Source organism: Euprymna scolopes, chromosome 21 (assembly GCF_053919585.1).
Source record: "Euprymna scolopes isolate OS-2025 chromosome 21, ASM5391958v1, whole genome shotgun sequence".
Lineage (NCBI taxonomy): Eukaryota > Metazoa > Mollusca > Cephalopoda > Sepiida > Sepiolidae > Euprymna > Euprymna scolopes.
In genome coordinates, this window is record NC_136502.1 from 15,881,175 (window position 1) to 15,904,985 (window position 23,811).

Genomic DNA, 23,811 nt, shown 5'->3' on the forward strand with positions numbered 1-23,811 from the left:
ATCGCCATTTCTGAACTCCTCTACTTGGAGCCATCACGATCTGAAAACTATCTCTGACCATCTCTTGAATCTGACTGGCTCAACTAATTTCCACGTATCTCAAAAAGATCATCTCTCTTAAATGACGTCATTAGTATACGTCACTAAGATAATCACTTAATGTTTTTACATGCCATAATTTCTACGTTGTCGACTGAATTGTCATGATACCATTTTAAGTTACATTCCTAAATTAAATATTTATTCTGAATATTTTGATTATTCTAAAAGATATTTTAGCTGACAAATCTTTTTGGCTTGTATAATCATAATAATCGTTGACTGGCACACCTTCGGTGTTGCCCTGCCAATATCTAACACCATGTTGGGCTACTTCAGAAGATTATCCTGTTGAATGTTTGCAAAAGGTACTGGAGATCTGAGAAAAAAGATACTAATGGCCTATGATTATTTGTTATGATCTGCCTAAGTGAGGAGGGTCAAGGAGGATGGAAAGGCCGAGGAGAGAAAGCATTTGCCAGACCAGCATGATACTGTGTCTTTCCCAATGTTTTTTTTTTCTTTTCTTCATCCCAAACAAGGCATATTGTCACTTGGACATGAGTGTCTACTATTTGGGGCCATGTTTAAAGGGGACTATGTAAGGAGATGAACGAAATGTCTGTTCACATTACATTTAAACTTCTGCATGTCAGGTCAGTCAGGGAAGCAGGAATCAGAGAGGGAATTCCAAATTTTAGCTGTCAGAAGGAACAAATTATTAGAGTAGAAGTCTTTCCGGCATCCGGGGACCTCAACAGTGAATGGGTTAGATGGTGTCGCTTAACAGGATTGTTTGGAGTATTTACATCGAGTGGATACAAGTGCAATGAGTTCATCAGAGCACATTCCACTAAAATACTTGTAAAACAGATAGTAATACGACATTGCAGTGATGGGACAGGAGTTGGAGCTTGGTTGATAGTGCGAAACCTTTGGAAACTCTTTTTTAAATCCTATCTAAAAAGGCAGACTAGTATTAAATGCACTCACTCAGATGTGTGAACAATACTCCATGCATGGTGAATTGTGGCTTTGTAAAGTTATAGAATACTCTCTGCTGTGAGAAATTTTCTAGCATGGTAGAAAGAACTCACCTTCTTTGCAGCAGTCTTTGCAATGTTTCTCAATGTATTTGTTCCAATTCATATTGCCTGTGAATGTTAAACAGAGGAGTTTGAAGGATGGGCTCTCGTGTAGGAAGTGCTATTAGTCATTAACTATTGGGAATTGAAAAAATTTCTTGTAACTGTTAAAGGAAAGAAGTTTAGTCTTAGTAGCATATATGTTAACATCCATTTATGACGTCATTCCACTACGGACTGGAGGTTGTTTTCTAAGAATTTTGCTATTGCCTTGGATATGTGTCCATTCGTTTTAGCTCATATAGTAACAGCAATGCATATCAATAGGAGATGGACAGTTTAAGAGAAACCTTCCAGAGAAAACTATACAAAGGTAAAATATGGCATCCATTAAGATAAGGGTAAAAGAACATCAAAAAGCTGTAATATGCGGAGGTATCGATGAATTGGGTATGGTTGACCATATCTGGAGGGAAAGGTAAACCATCTATCATTGTAGAATGAAGTGAAAATCATAAACAGAGAAGAACAATGGAGAGTAAGACGACTGAAAAAAAGCAGTACATATGCTGAGAGACAATCAATTACTAAGTAGACTTAGTATAGAATTCAACACGATATGGGAACTGTTAGTTATAAATAATAGATAGTATATACAGTTATAAGTAAAACAATAATATATATAATGAGACTTCCTCAGGCGAACCAGAACGCCTCGACGCCACAAAGAAAATGAAAAAAAAATTATGACCCACTTTAATCATTTCAGACTTACATCCAGTTGTTCATCTAATTTTGAATAATCTCCAAATAGGTTGAAATGAAGTCTCTCCATTTTATTCCCCCTATTTTTAGAGAGCACACAATTTTTTATGATCTTTTTATGGTTTTTTTCTTTTGAAGAGCTCCATTTTTTTTTCAATTTCTTTAATTTTTTCCATTTTCATTGTGGCGTCGAGGGGTTCCGTGTCGCCTGAGGAAGTCTCATTGACTGAAACAGATGGCTATTTGTAGCGACCATATGTAACTGTTTACCCTCAAATTATTAATAAAAAATATTTTGCTCTTTTTATTGAGCACTATCTTACAACCTCGTTGAATATATATATGATTAAATGACTTACTGACTAGATGGTTTTTAACGAATGATAAAAAGTAATTTTTTGTATAGTTTCAAATGTTAAAAACTTCAAAGACTATATATATATATATATATATATATATATATAAAATATATATATGTATGTATTAAATATATATATATATATATATATTAAATATATATATATAAATATATTATATATATATATATATATATATATATATATATATATATATATATATATATAATATATTTATCGTAATAATAGTTAATAATAGTGATATTTACAACCAGAAATAAAAATAGATTTAAGGCTCCTGAATTTCGTACAAGAACATCCCGCAACGACCCGCAATGGTTAGAGTTGTTGAAAAAATAAGTTGTAAAAGTGATATTCTTCTGAAGATTGAAGGTTCAATTCTCAGTATGAGCGACCGAAAAATACAATTGTGAATTACTTAGGAACAAGACGGAACAAGAGCATGCCACACTTGTAAAGTAAATAAAGTTTCCCGTTTGAAATTCCGTCCAAATTCTCGAGTTCGGCAGAAACATTTCCGACAAGATACTCCTGGAGAAGTTCAGGGGTTACATCGACCGATCGTTGTGAAAATGTGACTAAAAGTACTGTTTTTTTTTTCTTTATGATTCTTACAATTATCCTAGTAGTTCGCAACCGCTTGTTGTCTTGGGAAATTATTACTAGTCTAATTGTCGTGAAATTATTACTAGTCTAATTGCCGTGAAATTATTACTAGTGTGCCACGAATAGATTATAAATGGAAGCTACAAGTTGTTAATAGTGAAAAACAGCTATTATATCGATTTGTTAGTATTAATAATAAATACTCTCACATTATTATTCCGTGATATCGATGCTTAAATATCCTAAATAAATCGTTTGTTAAGTTCTTTTTTTATATTTTTAATTTTCTATAAGATTAAACGTTGGTATGCGTTGTTAAATATTCATTCAAATATTTATTTTTGTGATAGGTGTGCCTATTTACTATGCCTCCCCACGGGACAGAGTTAGACACCAGGGTCGTTTTTTAACGTGGAGAAAAGGTACAAAAATAAAAAAAATGTCTCAGTCGTGAAGGACTGATCCTCCACCGAAAGAGAACTAGAAATGGAAGTGCAGCATCTGAAGAACAGATACTACACTTTGATCTCTCAAAAATTTGAAGAGCTCAATAGTGTGTCGCCATGTTTAAAAGCTTGGGAGCTACTGGGTTGGCCATATAGAAGTAAAGAGTTCTAGTATGTTACTAGTAAATAAATAATTTTACGGCGTTCACAAATACACCGTCTAATTAAGCCGAAAAGAAACCGCGAAAGATGGCCTATGAAGAATTAGAATAGAACTTTTTTCAAACATAACTCAATCTTAGAAATAAGAAATATTTCAACATGTATTTACATGCTTACTTAGTGAAATAAACATTAAAGAAAGAAATGCTTTAGTATAATAATAAATAGTATTAATGTTTTAATTCAAAAGTAAGAAATTTCATTTACTATAAAAAAATTTGCATTTTTGAAAATGAAATATTGTAAAATTTTTTAAATAAATTTTAAGTTTATTAAAAAACTTACTTAAAAATATATTGCATTTGTTCAAGCATTTTATAAAAATGTTTAACAAATAATAAAACTCTATTTTAAAAGTTAGCATTATGCATTTTTTTCACGTATTTTAAAGGTTATGATTATCATGCTATTTAAAACATTTCTAAAATTTAAATATAAACATCCAAGGGCAGATAACCGAGTGTAAACGATCATAAAGTCAGTAAGTGAGACACTGGAGCGATAATGTGTCACGTGGCACCTGATATGCATTTTACAAATTATGATACTTGTGACATCGTATGAATGAATAAATGAAGAGAAGAATATTTTTTGTTATCTGGAAGCAATTAAAGTGTGGAAATGGAAACATGTGTTAGAGGATGTTCAGCAAGGTAGCACGAAGACGCCAGGAAAGAAGATAAATGATTCTCAGGAAATTGAAGCCTTTTGGCAACTGTCTCCAAACACTCCCCATACCTTTATTGCTTTTTTTTTTATCCAGCTGATATGTTTAATGTATTGTTCTTCAATGCGTACATACATACAAACACAAAAATATAGATAGGTAAATAAAGCGGGAAAGTCAGAGAGAAAAAAATAGTTAACAATTCTCTCTCTCTCCCTCTCTATCTCCTCCATCTATCTCTTTCAATAAATAGAGATATAAAGAGTGTCAAAGCGACAAAAATAATTATATATATTTTTTTAATTTATCAACGCTCCCAAAAGTGATAAATACAAATATTGGTCTTATTTTTTTATCTCTAGTGTTACATATATATATATATATATATATATATATATATATATATATATATATATATATATATATATATATATATAGTGCAAAATTTTGTTGAAAATTCAAAGACACGTTTTCTTTTTTATAACATTCGTTTATTTCCTGGATTTTCCCATTACAGCTGTTTCATTAATGAGTTGGCAATTTTACGATTTATGTTTCCGTAAAAATATCCTGTCCCCACCAACTTCTTCAGATGTTTATCCATTAGATTTTTACAACAAATGGTATATTCTTAACATGCTGGACATCGCATTCGGGTAAAATGTATATATATATATATATATATATATATATATATATATATATATATAATGTCATAAACACGCATCAAGTGGCACTTGATGCGTATTTTATTTTATTTTAAATTAAATCAACGTTTCTATATGGAACTCACACCCTTTGAAGTTATTCTCGAGTTGTTTACGCACAGTGTAAACATTTCAAAATATAATTAGTAAATATATTTTATAGAGATGGTAGAGAATATGCATGGTCTTTCAAACAGTCTTTCAACCCCGTCTTAAAATCAGCGATTTTCTGGTTTTTCTTTTTTATATATATGGTTGGCGACTTGCAATCTGAGCAATTGACTTTTGAAATTACGCCATTTTTTTCAACCTTTCTAATTCCTCATTTATTGCATCTAATATCGAAAATTGTAATTTTTTTCTTTGGTTTAACAATGGGAACTTTTATTAAATCAATTATAGCATATATTTTGTAACTTTTGTAATTGTTTGTTTTTCTGCACCAAACCATTGTTTGTATCTTTATGTAAATATCGTTTCAAACCTACGAAAATGAGCCAGAAACATTGAAGCAATATCCAGCTCGTATTTAAATTCAGAGAGTGAATTTGAGATTCCTTCAGCTAAAAAAAAAAATCCTTGTATTGGATTTTGTGGTCCTAGACAATACATCTTCCAAAACTGACTTATTTTTTTTGTCTGTAGCTTGAATAACATTTCAAACCTTTTTGTCGTTGCTATTTTTGTTGTTGGAATTTTTGTGGCTGGAATTGCTGTTGTAAAGTGGCTTGTAACATTTAAGTTAATTCCAAAAACTGTTCCACTTTTAATGCATCCACGAGAAAGAAATATTACTAATTAATATGGAATCGCCATTTTTCAATCAAATCGATTGATTGCGTGCTATAGTTGGGGACCCATTGCGTTGCACCAGAAGAAAACTCATATGTCTCTCGCTATGACTTATTTCACAATACATTGTAGTCTACATTGCACTGTAGAGAACCTACTGTTGATTTTGTAAAACTATGCTTTACATATAAACAACTTGAATTCATGCTTAAAATGAAAAATGTCAAGTATCATACATCATTTGTGCTCTAAACAGAAACATTAATTTTTAATGCAACCCTGTTAAATCAACGTGGAACCTTTCGGCTCGTGTGGTAATAAAACTTCTCAAATGCACTTGTGATGTTAGGCTGTGTAAGGTGTTAACTTTGGTCAAAATCGCCTGTTCCTTCTTTTATCAGATTATTTCAATTATCGATTATCGATACTTATACAAAACCTATATAAAAACACTACAAGGCACATAAAGTACCTTCATATGAAATTTTATAAATATCGACGCAGCCATTTTCGAGTCCATAGGGAACGACCTCACACACACAAAGTTCCTTTTATATAATAGTCGATATATATATATATATAGTCATCCACATACAGTACTGTTTCAATCCTGGCTTGAGGTAGTTGGCTGTCTAGCCGCACTGATGAGCTGTGAAACATGTATGTATATATATAGATAAAATGCAGATGCATGCATTTACACGTTAGTTCCTATTAGTTGCAGATGATGTTTTTAGCACAGCAGCTGCAAATAAGGATTACAAAAATGATTGTTGTTAGTTTCACATTCTGAAGACGTCATTCTGCACATCTTTAAAATGATACCTGTGGCTTAAGGCTTATTTTTCTTCTCCATTACAAACAGCGAACATATTCCATCATTACAATGGAGTATATATATATATATATATATATAAATATATATATATATATATATATATATATAGAATGCTTTGTAATATCCAAAGCAGTATGAAAGTATGTGCTATTTTGTTTTTAGTTTGAACTACTTACAAACGGATATATATATATATATATATATATATATATATATATATATATATATACACACATATATATACATATATAAATATGTATATATATATGTATATGTATATATATGTGTGTGTATATATATATATATAAAAAAAAAAAAAAAAAAAAAAAAACTCTCTCTCTATAGATATTAACTGTAGCGTCTCTAAATCAAAATACGCTAACGGAAACAATTTACTGCACGAGCGTCGCCCTTTTAAAATTCATCATTCAATAAAATAAAAAGCTATAGCAAACATCTAAATGACTACTTTAAATACAGTTCCTGATTTCAAAAAAAGAAAAACCAAAAGGTAATTATATATCTATATATTTTTAAATCAAATTTATTATGTAAATTCAAAAATATTTTTTTTTTTTCTACTCATTTCTATCTCTAACCTATACAAATTTTCTTATTAATTTTCTTATAAATTTTATATCCAAACCTTTTACTTCAATTTTTCAGATTCATCTGCCTTACTTTTAATGCTAGGTTTATTTTTGGTGTCTTTTCAATTCAATAGAAATCCTCCTAAATTTGCTGATGAGGAGACCGTGCTTACCAAAAAAACTATGTATAATTATTCTACGTGACTTCATGTATACCACAAATAAAAAGCACGGATTTCCGAAACGATCGTACAGATAATTGACTTTGTTGTTGTTCCTTCTTATGAAACTGATTTTTAATTTAATTAAATTTTGATTGTTAAATTTAAAAAATTTTAAAACTTTTAAATTATAAATCACATTACTTAATATATATATATATATATATATATATATATATATATATATATATATATATATATATATATATATATATATATATATATATATATAAATTAAATGAAGGGCGAATGGGCGAATGGGATTACAAGTAAAAAAAAAAAAATTACGAGTAAATTATACTTTGTAGAATATGTACAGTTCTATAAAATATATGTACAAAATGGGATATGTGGGGAAGTTAAAATTTAAAATATATTCCCAAATAAGTCCAAAGATTTTACGAATTCCTTCTGTCGACAGAAGAGGGCCTGCGTGAGAGGATAGAAACTTATATATTCCAACACTTAAATCTAACAAAGATATTTATATTTGTAGACCTGACAAAGGTGCTGGTTTGGTTATCATTGATGAACCCGTTTAAATTTGCAGACAAGAATAAACCAACATGTTTCAGCAAGCATCAGACTAGGTAAACCTCGTCACCCCTCGTTCACCTTGGAATCTGCTTCACTGAAAATCCACTGGACTGGTTTAGGATTTTACACTGGGCTGACTATTCGAATCACATGAGGATTCTGGAGTCAGTCTCTCTCCTCTCACGCAGACCCTCTCTCTTTTTTATGTTTCGTGTTAATGTAATCTAAATGATAAATATTTATTGTAAAACTATAATCTATGCATCATGCCCAGAATTGTATTTTTATATTTTTCAAAATGTATGTTTTTTTTTCATGGTTGTAATCCAGCTCTTCCCATCTCTACCCCCCTCCCCCCAAAAAAAGCAAACTCTATGTTTAGAAATTTAAAAAGAGTTGGAATCGATAATTATATCAGAATTGAGAATTTAGATGTAAAGAATGTAGAAAAAGTTGCGAATGGAACTGTAGAGTTTGGAAATAAAATATATAAAAGTTTTACAAAGAGTTTTGTGTTAACTGCATGATGCTATGCGATTATATAAAAGTTCCTATATTCACAATGCAAAGAAACTACAACAATAAATCGGTCCAGAGGAAATTAAGATGTACATGAATTGGGGTTAGTAGCTTGTTCATAAGTTTATTTGTCTCGTTTACGTGAACTGTCCAGTTAAATATATGTAAGAAGCAGAGGACAACACAGCACGTATAAGATTATACACACACGGTTAAAGACTACATACATTTAAAGAGACACTGTGGGGTCGTATATACACCCACAATGCAGCAAAAAAGCTAGTGCTGAAAAAGCTCCAACCAGAATTGCCCCCATACTTACAAAACTGTTTAAGCGTTGCCTTAAGGAGAAGTGCTTTTCAACAACCTGGAAAACTTCATCAGTATGCCCTGTATTTAAGAATTCAGGTGAAAAGTCATCTCCCTCTCAGTACAGACCAATAAGTCTCCTGTATGTCATGAGTAAGTTGTTGGAATCCATATTAAATAAAGAAGTAGTCAACCACCTCAACAGAAACAACCTTCTTAGTGACATGCAATATGGTTTCCGCTCTGCAAGATCTACAGCAAATGTGCTAACGGTTATATCACATAGGATCAGTGAATCTCTTGACACAGGTTTCCTTTCTAGGGCAATTGCTTTAGACATATCGAAGGCCTTCGATAAGGTATGACATAAGGGCCTACTTCACAAGATTTCTAGCTACGGTATTACTGGAAATGTTTTCTCAATCATTAAATCATTTCTCTCTTATAGGTTCATAAGAGTAGTGGTTGATGGGCAGGAATCAGAGGCCCACAGTATTAATGCTGGAGTCCCCCAGGGGTCCATCCTGGGCCCAACTCTCATCCTGATCTACATCAATGATCTCCCAAAACACATACTTAAATCATTCGTTGACATCTATGCTGATGACACAACCATCTATGGCAACACATCAAAGGCCGTAAATGACAAAGTTCTCTCTGATTCTCTCTCCTCTGATCTTGAACGCGTGGTACAATGGGGGAAGAGGTGGCTGGTCACTTTTAATGCATCCAAAACCAAGCTTCTATCTTTACATCATCAACGCTCTGATCCCCATCTAGCATCAATTGAAATGGATGGCTCTCGTCTTGGGGAGGCTCCATGTTTTGACAAGCTTCTGGGTTTGACCTTTACTCCTGATCTGAAATGGAACACGTACATCAAATCTGTTGCCAGGGATGCTGGGAAAATGGTGGGATCCTTCTACTGCTCCAGAAGATATCTCACTACTGATGCAATTCTCTATCTGTATAAAAGCCAAGTACGTCCAAGGATGGAGTACTGCTGCCACATCTGGGCAGGAGCTGCTAAAAACAGACTATCCTGCCTTGACAGAGTACAAAATAGACTTCATAGTTTAGTGGGGATGCCCTTTTCTCTTCCCTGCAGCCTCTCTTCTACAGGAGAGACGTTGCGAGCCTGTCTTTGTTTTATCGTTATTCCCATGGCAAGTGCTCATCTGAGCTCCAATCTCTCGTCTCCCCCTCGCCAATTTTTCACAAGAAACACCCGTCTGGCTGAAACTACTGTCAATAATTTTCCCCACTCTTTATCTGTGCCTAAACCCAAACGTAGATTCCATGAGCAAAGCTTCTTTCTCAGAAGTGCACAATTGTGGAATTCTCTTCCGTTTGCCTGTTTCCCACCTGACTACAACTTGGATGTCTTCAAATCCAACATAAACAAATTCCTGGCAAACCGCCCCCTCAAGTAAGACACTCTATCAAATCTCCAATACTAATGATACTACAATACTATCTCATTGATTACTGTACACGCAATAACCCTTATCCCTGAGTGGCCTCCGGGTCTTGATAAGTGGTGACCCTCATGTAAAAAAAAAAGAAAATAAGAAGTATATGTTTTATATGTAGTGTTGAATATTGAGCCGGGACAGCACTGATGAAATTCGGGGTGTGCAGACATGCACATTCCAGGTGGATTTTAATCTACATTCTTGTGTCCCATGAAAAGAACCAGAATTATAATTATCACCGTAATTATCGGAAATTGAGAATTGTATAACGGAAAATAAAGAGGAACAATTATATATTTTAAATATTTACATTTCAGGAATGTCGGTTGGTGTCTTTATAAGAAACACATATAACATAAACAGGGAGAGAGGGAAAATAGAAGTAAAGGGAAGGCCAGCAATCGTTCAGCGTGAGTGACAAGTTCTGCTGTTGCCTTACAACACACACACGCGCGCACACGCGCACACACACACACACACACACACACACACACACACACACACACACACACACACACATAAACACACTCTTACCGCTAAACGCAGTTGTCTGTTCCATCTCTCTCTTGTCAATGGCCAAAATTCGTCTCCATTGATTTTAAGAAGAACAACAAAAGAATTCTCAGGTGTATATATAATTTCGCAAGCATTTGAAAAGTACAAACTTGAAAATTATATATACATTCAATAACGCAACAATAGCCCCACTATGTAACCTCCAACGAATGGATAATTTTTCCCCAAGCACGTAGGTGTCAGTGAAGATATGACGTCCTCGGCGATTACCAGCATAACTGATTTGTATCATCTGTGTTTCTCTCATCCCAAAGTAAAGCAGAACCACTGATTGGTATGAGCAGCTGAAACAGTCAAATTTGCCAGAGCTACTTTGCTAAATCAAACATGGTTACAGAATACACGGCACGCGATTTAATAGTATTTTTGTTCTTGTTGCTGCATACCCTGTTGCAGACCAGTTACATAAAATATGTGTTTATTTAAATGCATCCAGCATGTTTTTTTATGTTTATTTTGACTCTTTTTCATCCCAAACAAGACATACTGCTACTCGAAACCTAACCGGCTACTATTTGAGATTCTGCTAAACAAGAAGAGTTGAGCAGCGAGATTTCTGTTTATATTACATTTAAGCTTTTGCATGATAGTACAGTCAGGGAAGTAAGAAACGGGGAGGGAATTCCAAAGTGTGGCAGCCCATGGAAAAAAAAACTATTAGAGTAGAAAGCTTTTTGGCATCTAGGGACCTCAACCTTTCTGCTTGTTTAGTCAGGAATATGTACACTGAAGGAGCACAAGGGCTACAAGTTCGTCAACATGTAAAATGGACTCAGAGATCCGACATTGCGACAAGGGTTGGAGTCTAGTCGATAGCACAAGAGCTATTAGATCTAAGATTTTTATTGAACTACATTTACTTTGTTTCTCAATCTGTTTTGCTTTATTTGTTTTATAGTGATACTCCTTCTTATATATACGGTCCTAGCATAAGCTCCTTATTTCAAGTAAACTCCTTTCATAGTTACAACTCATAACTACATATGATTAAATAAACATTGGCTTTCAATCCTTTATCCTATATTCTTCCGAATAGTATAGATGCACATAGTTACACATACATCGAGCCCACCATGGCATATGTAGTATATCAGAGTACCTACCATTATATAAAAAAGCTATATTCATCCCCTATCATATAAATCACTATAGTTCTCTCATTCGCTCTCCCAACATCTTCAATATATTACCATTCTTCTCTCACACACAATTATTTCGTTTCCAATTATTTCCTAATGTAACTATCGCTAGACGTCGCCTCCCTGATATGTTACCTAGCTTCTTCTCTCCTCTTCTGGTGAGAAGCATTAGGCTTCGAAATACCATGGAATAAAGAGTTTTACTTATCCTACATGCCTTATTGATGTATGATCCTTATTGAATAAACGAATAAATCTATTATGCATTTAATGTATATATTTTTATATTGTCCTTTTCTTATTTTATTGAGATTCTATATAAGCTCCAAAGCAATTTGTTGATCTTTGTATTATCCTGATAAGTCTCCTCTTAAAGACTCGATATTATTCTTTTAATTCCCATATACTATATATATATATATATATATATATATATATATATATATTATGTATATATATTTGAGAGAAGTGGGATGCCCTTTCACTGAAGTATTGCTACAGACTAATTCAAGAAATGCTCAAAAGACTGCAGGCTGTCAAATTGCAGAAGGGCTATACTAATAAGTATTAACTAGTTCATTATGTTCCTGCTGTATTTGTGTTGCATTAATGTTCTGAAGTTACATTTAAATAACAAATTTCTGTTGGGCGGACTTTCTTTTTGCCTTCTCAATTTGAAGTTAATTTTTTTTAACTTGACGTGAACACTAGAATACTTCAATTAAAAGTCAAACATGAACAGGTAAAATTATAGAAGAATAAAAGGCAAATCAAATGAGGTGTAGGTTGTTTAAATATTTACATTAAATTTAGCTTAAATTTGCAGTTTTTTAAAAAATGACAAGTGCGAACTTTATATATGATTCAAAATGGTATAATGTAAACATATTATGAGGTATTTACATCTTCTCTTCCAATTTTCGAATTTTAATCATGTTAAAATGCACTTTATTTCCTTTTAATGGATTGATTGTTGTTATTTCTTCTGATGAGTTAAGGGCAAAATAGATTCACTGATTGATATAATAATTAAGTGAATTATTTTGTGCTATGAACAGATACTGTCAAGAATTGCAAATGTCAAATGAATTAAAGGAATAAACTGTAAGATGGTCAACATCATGAACTTTGGAATATAGACTTTTATCAGTCATCCATTATATTGCTCTGTAATTACATTGAGCTTCTTTAATAAAGATTGGTATATATTATAAGGAAATAAAGTATATTTCCACAGAATATATATATATATATATATATATATATATATATATATATATATATATATATGATGAGAAATATGGTAATAGTATTCCGACAAAATCAGAAATAATAAGGAACAAACCGTATTATGTGTTCATCAACGTTTCGTCTTCATTTCGAAACTTCCTCTGGAGTAATAATAATAATAATAATAATAATAATAATATATATATATATATATATATATATATATATACATATATATACATATATATATATATATATATATATATATATATATATATATATATACGAGCAAACGGTTAATAAAACATGTTAAAAACACTTTGAAATGAGTTAAAAACATATTTAATCTGAAAAGGAAACACTAGATAAGTGGATAGTCCTTAATCCGCGGAGTTTCGAAGAAAAACTTTCCTTCTCACCAGAGGGTAGGAATTAGCAAAATGCGGGATCGGATTTTACATGCAAAAGTACTTGATGAAACAACAAGTAAGTCAAAGATCTTATTTGATAACAAAAAGGTGAAGCAGAGGGAATATTGTGAAGAAAAAGGTGATTACACATGCATGGATAGTCTGGTGGAAGATAAATAATCCAGTGACGGTAAAAAAGAATATATATATATATATATATATATATATATATATATATATATATATATACAGTAAAATTATAGAGGAATAACAGGTGAATCAAATGAGGTATATGTTGTTTAAAGAGTTACATTGAACTTAGCTTTAATTTGCGGTTTTTGAAAAAAAATAACAAGTGTGGACTTTCTTTTTGGCGCCACTGTATATATATATATATATATATATATATATATATATATATATATATATATATATATATATATATATATATATAGATAGATAGATATAGATATAGATATATATGTTAATCAAAACGAATAAGTCACACTTGAATGGTTGATATTTTTTCTGATTCGATCTTGAAATAAAACTATTTTGACTTGCCTCTATTTTATGCAGTGCCTTCATTTCTTGGTACTCTCGCAAAACCTTTCTCTAAATACATAAAAGCAAAATACACGTTCTTTTTTCTTACCAAAACAGTTCTTTTGCATTTGTTGCCGGATAAATATCACATCAGCAAATTTTCCCATTCTCCTGTAAAGTCTTGAATTGTCGAATGAGGAAACGACTAATTTTTTATCTGATTTCTGAAATAAATTAAAACTTTTTGAAAGCTACTCAGACAAGGCATGGTGCCGCTTCATGTAAGGAGCTTAAAAAGAATGAAACATGATCAATACAAAGACAGGAGATGTCTAGTGACTTTAGTCTTGAAAAGGAGAAGGGAAACAGTCCACAGTAAGAGAGTTCTACACGCCTGCGGTTTACGGAAAAAATGTATAAATTGTCTCTTTGTAAAAATTATTGTCAACTAAATATTCTTAAAATAAATAAAACTCATTTTTAAGTTGATAATGGTGACAGAATGCCCATCATAACATCTTATTTTATTTGAGAACAATTCATTTTTGAAATGAAAACATTTTTGGTACCCAATGACATCACCAGTTCGTAATTACTTTTTTGCATTTCATCGTTTGGGATTCGACAAATCTAATCTTTTAATATGGCCAGCGGGGGCGTAAATACATGTTATTATGACATACGGATTTATTTACGTGTATGCGTTTTTGTCGGCGCATTCAGATTAAAATCAGTTTGCAATAAAATTTGATTAAATAAAATGGAAAAAGTGATGGAAAAATACTTAATATTTATTCTTTTCGAAAAAAGGAAATTAATTTGTTTATACAAACTATTTCATTGAAACTTTCTTTCCAGGCCCTTTTTTATTCTATTTGTTTGTTTTTTATTTAGTTAGTTATGCATTCCAAGAAAACATTTTAAGAAATATATGAATTGATTTCTTTCTGTCTTAAGATTCCAGTTTTGTGCCTTCAGTCAAGTTTGGAACACATTTCATTTTTTTCTTTTTTTTTTTCTTATCTAAGATGTGTTTTGTTTACAGAAATTGCAGGTAGTCCAAAGGTATTTTAGTGAAAAATTAATTCTTCTTTTTCATCTTCTTTTTCTTCATCTTCTTCGTCTTCTTTTTTTCATCATTATCTTCTTGTTCTTCTTTATTTTCTTCGTATTTTTATTTTCTTCTTCTTCTTCTTCTTCTTCTTCTTCTTCTTCTTCTTCTTCTTCTTCTTCTTCTTCTTCTTCTTCGGTAACGGCTGCTTTACATGTTTTCATTTGTTGAGCGGTTTTTACAAATCAACTTCGAAATTAACCTATCTCTGGTCAAGTTTTTATTTATCCATCTTTCAAATACATCCTTATTATTTCCTCTCATCTTTTCCTTGGCTTTCCTCTGCCAAATGCTACTCTTCTGCATGTATTTACTCTTATCCATTCTTCCAATGCGACCAAACCAAAAGCAGCTCCTGTTCTGAATACATCTTCCTAAAATATCTACATTTAGTAAAAAATAAGAAAACAATGGTGAATGTTGAGGTCGTTTGAAGAATGCCGTATGGTGGGAGCACATTTTAGAGCCAGCAGTAGAAAAGTCAAAGCGGTGGCAAGGGGTGGGAGATCAGGGAGAAAGTAAGAAAGAAAAAAGAGAAAGGAAAAAAAAATAGTTTTAGGATTTCTTTCTCGAGCAGTACCCGAGTTGTTCTTTGCCAAAATTTTCCAAAGATAGGTGTGCTAAATCCTCTACCTGCATAAGAGTCAAGCTGCTCAGAAGCACCCTGTTCTACCTTGACAGAGTTCAAAATAGATTTTGCAGCCTAGTAGGAGATGTCTTTTTTCTCTTCCCTCAACCTCTTTCCTTCAGAAGAGATGCAGCGAGCCTGTCTCTGCTTTATCGTTATTTTCATGACAAGTGCTCATCTGAGCTCCAATCTATGCCCACCCCTGCCAAACTTTCATGAAATCTCTATCAATAATTTTCCCCACTCTTTATCTTTTTTTTTTTTTTTTTTTTTTTTTTTATTCAATTTTCACCCCAAACAAGGCACAGTGCCACTTTGAAGCAGGGGGCTACTATTAGGGAATTAATTAGCGGGGTCATTATGAAGGGAGAAGAGTAGAAAGATGTTTGTTAACATTACACTTGAACTTCTGCATATCATTGCAGTTGGGAAAGCAGAATCCCGGAAGGGAGTTCCAAAGACCCGCAGTTCTGGGGAAGAAACTATTGGAGTAAAAGGCTTTCTTGCACCTAGGGATCTCCACTGTAAAGGGATGAGACTTAGTAGCTTGTCGGGTTTGTCGGGGGTAGTTACGTCGGGGAGGTACAAGTGTTTGCAGTTCGTCAGAGCATTCACCATTAAAGTATTTGTAGAACAGGCAGAGGGATGCAACATCTCGTCGATGGGACAGAGGTTGAAGCCCAGATGACAGTTCAGGACCTATCAGGTTTGCGACTCTTTTTTGAACCCTGTCCAGGAGCGAGAGACAAGCAGCAGATGCACCAGCCCAGATGTGACAACAGTACTCCATACATGGGCGAATGGTTGCCTTATAGAGGTATAGGATACTGGCAGGCGTAAGTAGTTTTCTAGCACGGTAGAGGGAGCCAACCTTCCTTGCAGCGCCTTGGCAATGCTCTCAATGTATCTATTCCAGTTCATATTCCCTGTAAACGTTAGGCCGAGGAGTTTAAAAGAAGTACTTTCAGGCAATGTGTTCTTGGCCATTGCTATTGGTGGTAGAGAAGGTTTCTTGTAGTTATTGAAGGAAACAAGCTTAGTCTTAGCAGCATTGAATGAGACCAACCATTTTTGTCCCCATTCCACTACGGATTGGAGGTCATCCTCTAGTGTTTCTGCCATTTTCTTGGATATGTGTTCATTTGTTTTCCCCTCATATCTGTTATAGAGAGTTATCTGTGCCTAAACCTAAACGTAGATTCCATGAACAAAGATTCTTTCTTAGAATTGCACGCCTGTAGAACTCTGTTCCATTTGCCTGCTTTCCAGCTGACTACAATATGGTCGTCTTCAATTCCAATCTAAGCAAGTTCTTGACAAGCCATCCCCTTAAGTAATCCAATTTACCAAATTTCCACTACTAACGATTACTACGACATTTTCCCATCGATTACTGTATACTCATTAACACTTATCCTCAAGTGGCCTCCGGGCCTTGATAAGTGGTGACTCCTTTGTAAAAAAAGAAAAAACAATAGAACAATTGAAAGTTCTGACCTTGATTTTGGAAATAGAAACCAACCCATCTTTATCAATCTGGCTATTAACCATTTCATGCTCGTCAATGATGCATCCCAAGTAAGTAAAATAAGTAAAACCAATTTCCTCGAATGTCCCTCCACCCCCACCCACCCCCAACTTTCCAGTGTGATAGTATAAATTTTTTATCTTCATCCTGATAACCATGCTCTTTGAAGATCTTAAAATTTTCAGATCTGTCTAATTATCCCTCGGTATAATTAACAGAACAGATTTTAAGATATTTATAGATTTTTTTTTTTGCTAAGTAAATCACATGTAATTAAATTGTATTTAAATGGTAACTGTACATACCCGACGTTGCCAAGTAAAAACATATTGCCAAGCGGAGAGTTTAGTCACACACTATTTAAGATACACCAAATATCCTACGTTGTTACGATTTTCCTGAAAGTTGACCATATTGGATTTTTGGAAGTATAAAACATAGTCATCTTAATCTATGAAATCTAAACAAGGAAATAAAGTCTCATAGTTTAAAGGGAAATAACTCCTAGGTTGAATGAAAACTTACTTCCGTTTAAAGCTGATGTTAGTTATCATAATAAAATATAAATTAAATGGAAACTAGATTAAAAATAAATTAAATCAACTTTATGTAAAATTTCTAAATAGAATACTTAAAACAATTCTATTACTCATTTCCATTTCTCATTTCCATTTAAAATTTTAGAGCTAATTATTAAAACAGTTTTTCTTTAATTTAATATGCTAATGAAATAACCTTTGAATGATGATTCCCTTTGAATACATAGTATAAATAGAAACCATGCACGAGTAAAAGTATACAAGAGTCCGTTTTCAACATCAAAATCTATTTATAAAACAATGTGTCTTTTGTATATATTAATCAAATTGCGAACAGACAAGAATACGACTTTATTATAATAGATTCGATGTCAATTTTAAAGACATTTAATAAAGTTATAATAGATTCGATGTCAATTTTAAAGACATTTAATAAAGTTATAATAGATTCGATGTCAATTTTAAAGACATTTAATAAAGTTATAATAGATTCGATGTCAATTTTAAAGACATTTAATTAAGTTATAATAGATTCGATGTCAATTTTAAAGACATTTAATAAAGTTATAATAGATTCGATGTCAATTTTAAAGACATTTAATAAAGTTATAATAGATTCGATGTAAATTTTAAAGACATTTAATAAAGTTATAATAGATTCGATGTCAATTTTAAAGACATTTAATAAAGTTATAATAGATTCGATGTCAATTTTAAAGACATTTAATAAAGTTATAATAGATTCGATGTCAATTTTAAAGACATTTAATAAAGTTATTGTTGTTGAAATTTTTTTTTTAATATTTGATTTCTTAGCGTTAATTTACAATGCTTCTCGTATATGAAGTTCATGTTTGTTAGTGGTATGTTCAAGAATAGATGTGTCGTCGATGAAAAGTTTTTGAAATTGTGAGTGGGGACAAGAATGTTGGTTAGTAAGGTGTTTAGCAACTTTATTATGACTTTATTGCAACAATATTGGTTTCCTGCAATCGTTGTTGGCTGTACGAAAGAAGGACTAGCTCAAATGCAAATCGTGGTCATCCAGTTGCCGAGAGTGGCCATAGGATAACATTCCTCTTCTGAGCTGTAGATGTTCTCATGAATCAGTTTCATTCCAGTTTTCACCAGAAAGGAATTAGTGTGTATTTATTCATATACTTCTCTACATGTCATCTTCCCATAGAAGTTTTTTTTAGTTAATAATGAAGACAACAAAATAGAGTTTCATTCTATATTAATAAGCAACTCTATTTGTCATCTTTGTTAGTAGCGTGTAGAAGAGAAAGAAACCGATAAATAGGTGGAAGTGTTCTTGTGTAAAGATAGATTTAATATATTGCTGGCTTGTTGAATAGAGTACAGTTCCGTTTGCACGTGTTTATAGCTAGTAGTTGTCGGGATAAAGGAGGCTGATTAAAGGAGAAAGAAAGGGAAAAATCTTCAATGTCATAGTAGGTGTGTGTGTGTGTGTGTGTGTGTGTGTCGTGTATCGATAAGAGCAGTTCTTTAGCATGATAAAGAATGTTTGTTTGGGTACCGCATGTAGAAATAAAGGTGAGTTTGAAGAGAGCCATCGTTAGCTTGTTGTACTCACGTTCGAAGTCTGCTGCCAGCTGGAGCCAGTGAAAAAGAGGAAAAATGTTTTATGTACTCAGTCACGTTATTGAGAGCCGGCTTGTGATTAGACAAACCAGGAAGAAAATGGATTTCAAATCTCGAGCCGCGAGAGTTAGCTCCTGCCTGTGTTTGTAGCGAATTTCGCTGCTACAGTTTCCAACAATGTTTGTAATTTTCTTCGTCAATATTCAAATTTTCTGTCATCCAAATTATCGATATTCCTTTTCATAGTCATTGAATTTAATATAGAAAATTGATTTCAGTGCGAACGAATTTTTCAGGATGTGATTTTATCAGTGTAGTATTCATTTTTGCAGAGACCATTTCGTTGATCTGAAATCATCCTGTTTAGAAGGAGCGCATTGAATATTCGGCCTGGGATTAATAACAGTGTTATTACTCGGTAGTTTGAACAGGAACTGAGATCAACTTTGTATCAAAAGGAAGAACACACAAAAAAAGGTATGAGAAAATCTTGTAAAGGACCGTTTTTCCAAATTCTGTCAATAACTGGTTCAATTTATTTCATAAACTAACAATAAACTATCGACGATATTACCGCTTATTTTTTTACAAAAGGGTCACCAAATATCAAGGCCCGGATGCCACTCGAGGATAAAGGTTAATGTGTGTATGGTAGTCATAGTCGTAGTGGAAATGTAGTATAATTAGATTATTTAAGAGGACGGTTCAGTAAGAACTTGTTGACATTGAACTTGAAATCGACAATATTGTAGCCAGCTGGAAAGCAGACTAACGGTAAAAAGTTCCACAAGCATGCAGTTCTATGGAAGGAGCTCCACATTTAGGTTTAGGCAATTTTTGATAGTGGTTTTGGCTAGACTTTATAGAAAACTGATCACATATAATGATAGAAGATGTATCGAGACACAGGAATGGGTATGTTTGATCTGGCATAATGATGATTCATTAAAATTGTGGGGTCTGCGTCCGTGCCTGGGCCACAAAGTATGGAAATAAAAAATTAAAAAATTAAAAAAAAACGTTTACAAGTGTTTTTGATATAGAGGTACATAATAATACTTTGATAAGTATGTTTTAACTTAAATAGGGATGGTATAATAAAATTTTGGGGCCTGCGTCCGCGCCTGGCCTCCATAGAATGGAAATAGGCACAAACTTTAATAAAAACTTTTCATATCTATCTGCGTAAGTATACTTTGATAATTATGTTTCAGTTTGAAGAAATATGGTATAATAAAATTATGGGGTGTTCGTTCGCGCCTGACCTCCATAGAATGGAAATATGTCACAAAGTTTAACAAGATTTTTTTAATATAGATCCACAGAATATTGTGATAAGTGTTTCAGTGTGAACAGGTATGGTATAATAAATTATGGGGTTTATCTATTTTATTTTTACTTTCATCATATTTTGCTTTGGTTTTGATACCCCCAAATTCGAAGCTATCTCTTTACAACCCTTCCTTTTCATAACCTATCATACTTTCATAAATCAGAGTCGATTTTCTGTAGGCTGTTTTTGAACCCAGTCAACGACGGGTACTTTTGCTAGTACATATATATCTGTGTATATATATATATCTGTATATATATATATATATATATATATCTGTATATATATATATTCATACATATATATATATCTGTATATATATATTTGTATATATATATATATATATATATATATATATATATATATATATATATATATTAATTAGCAGAAGGAAAGGAGAAGATAAGAGCAAAAGCATATCGCCAGAAAATCTCATAAATTTGATATTACACCTACAGTCAAAGATGGCATATATTACATATTCGTTTTCTAGATTGTGATAATTGTATAAATTGGAGACCAAACACTGCTTGATCAAGAGAATTTACGCGTATCAAAACTAATAACATGCTTAATGCCTAACGTTCTGATGCTATGAAATGTGGCCATCGTTTTGACTTAAAAAAAACCCACTTAAAATAAACCCGTATAGAACAAATCTACACGACGGTTAATCCAATCAGCTTTCATAGCCTACTCAACAAATACAGTTGAACAAATAATAGACTTCTATTATGTCTCCTCCCAACTATTAAAAACTATTATCAACTACAATATGAACGTAGACACTGGATAATTCGCTGCATTTAAATTATGTTTAATATAATTATATCTTGATTTAAATCTTTGTTAAAGGCCGTAAAAGTGGTACAAAACTGTTATTCTTGTGGAATTAAATTTAGGAATCCTAGGACGGGTATTCTTCTACTAACTATATATATATATATATATATATATATATATATATATATATATATATATATATATATATATATATATATAGTTTCTAGTTTAGTAATAGTGATGATAAAACAAGGTGGGGATAAAGATAAAATATTTAAACAATTAAATAAAGCATTTGTTCGTTATCCTGATGCTTTTGAATCGTTTAAGACAAACCAGACTATATTAATAAAGGAAATCCAAAACTATATTAGCAATGTATAAAATGTATTTATAATTACATATAATAAATTTATTGATTGAGATTGTCGGACTGACTTCCTCATCTTGGTTGTTATTGTCACAACGTTTCGGCCGTTTTGCCCTCCGGCCTTCGTCAGGTGTTTTGTATTGAACTGGGGAACCGTTTTTTAGGAGTCTCGAACCCAACCCTTTATTATTATTACGGGGGTACCGTGTTCGGACTCCAGCTAGGCTTTGGGACATAGTTGCTGATTCTCTGTTTTGAATGTTACTTTTTCACTGCCTTCGTTCAGGATTGAACTCAGCACCTTTGGGTAACTGTAAACTTTGATACAACGTCTAGGACCACTCGGCCATATGTCACTGGGACATATACAGACAATTACTAATATAATAAATTTATATTTAAAAAAAAAATGTATATATGTAAAAATATTTTTAACCTTTATATATCTAATTTTAAATAAGAATGTAAATATACTAAATATTAATCATAGTGGGGGTGATAAGTAGTTAAATGGATTAATCCTAATCTTATAAATATAAGACTGATAAATTAAAAAATGCATCCATTTTAAATGTGGAAATTGATGAATCGCACATGTAAGAAATTCATTTTTATAGTATGACAAAGGTTAGTAATTGCAATTAAGAATAGGAAATTGGATCAAATGTTTGTAAAATGTCTTCTTCCTAAGATTAAGGGTGGTGGTGTTTGATCAACAATGCTGGGGAGCCATGATGTAATATACTGTTTTGTTTTTAAATCCCCGAAACAGTGTTTCATGGTAAACAACTGATGATCCCTTGAAAAATAAATTATTGGTATTATAGTAAATTCGAGAGCGAGTTGATGCAGTGATTGCAGGTGATTAAATGACTTACTGACTAGATGGTTTTCTAACGAATGATAAAAAATATTTTTTTGTATAGTTTTAAAGGTTAAAAACTTCAAAGACGATATATATATATATATATATATATATATATATATATATATATATATATATATATATATATATACTAACATGGGTACCCGGCGTTGCTCCAGGTCGACATAAAATTCCGTTTGAAACAAACCTGCTATACTAAGGATATTAATCATTTTCATCATGGGCAATGTCGATACCCCCCACAACAATTAAAAAAAAAAACGGATAAAAACATGTAATGTAATTGCCCCCCCACCCCCAAAAAAGAGCGTGATACCCTCTCCACCAGATATTTCGGCAGAAGGGATACAAAGATAAGAATATTCTCCAGATATTGAGAACTTTTGTTGCCTGTGTGCTGGAAAGACTCCCCCCCCCAATAAATAAAAGCAACTTTTGTTTCAATAAAAATAGCAGCGAGTTCCCGAGTGACCGCAAAAAAAAAAATAGCAACGTAAACAGGCTCGAATTGGAAACACGAATGAAAGAAAAAGGTATTTTGCAAACTATTTTACCCACCGGACTACGACGATTTACGATTTTGTGATCTTGAAGAATAAAATTTATGAATATTAATACGTGCGTGACTGTTTTTTTTTTATTTTTTGTAAAGACACTTTTTTTAACTGCGTTTTTTCTTTTCGTAAATAAAAGAAATTTTCGATTTGCTTTTTTTTGGGGGGGGGGTTGTTTCTTAAAGTGTGGCTTAAGTTTCGATTGCCAGTAAGGTAAAAAAATTCTGTTGAGCCGCTTCAAGAATAATAAAAACTAAACAAATTAAATCTTTTCAGTTTATTCGTAAGCTTTTTTTTGTTTGTTTGAATATTTAAAAAAAAAAAGAAAGGAAAACATTTTTTCTCTCTACACAGAATTAAAATTTCACGCTAGAAACT

General features: G+C 32.3%; 1 protein-coding gene across 4 annotated transcripts in view; it reads left to right on the plus strand.

Moving 5' to 3' along the window:
- The window catches only part of LOC145242018 (protocadherin beta-2-like), an 828,148-nt gene that overhangs the window by 346,992 nt on the left and 457,345 nt on the right, over positions 1-23,811 (plus strand). The window lies entirely within an intron of this gene.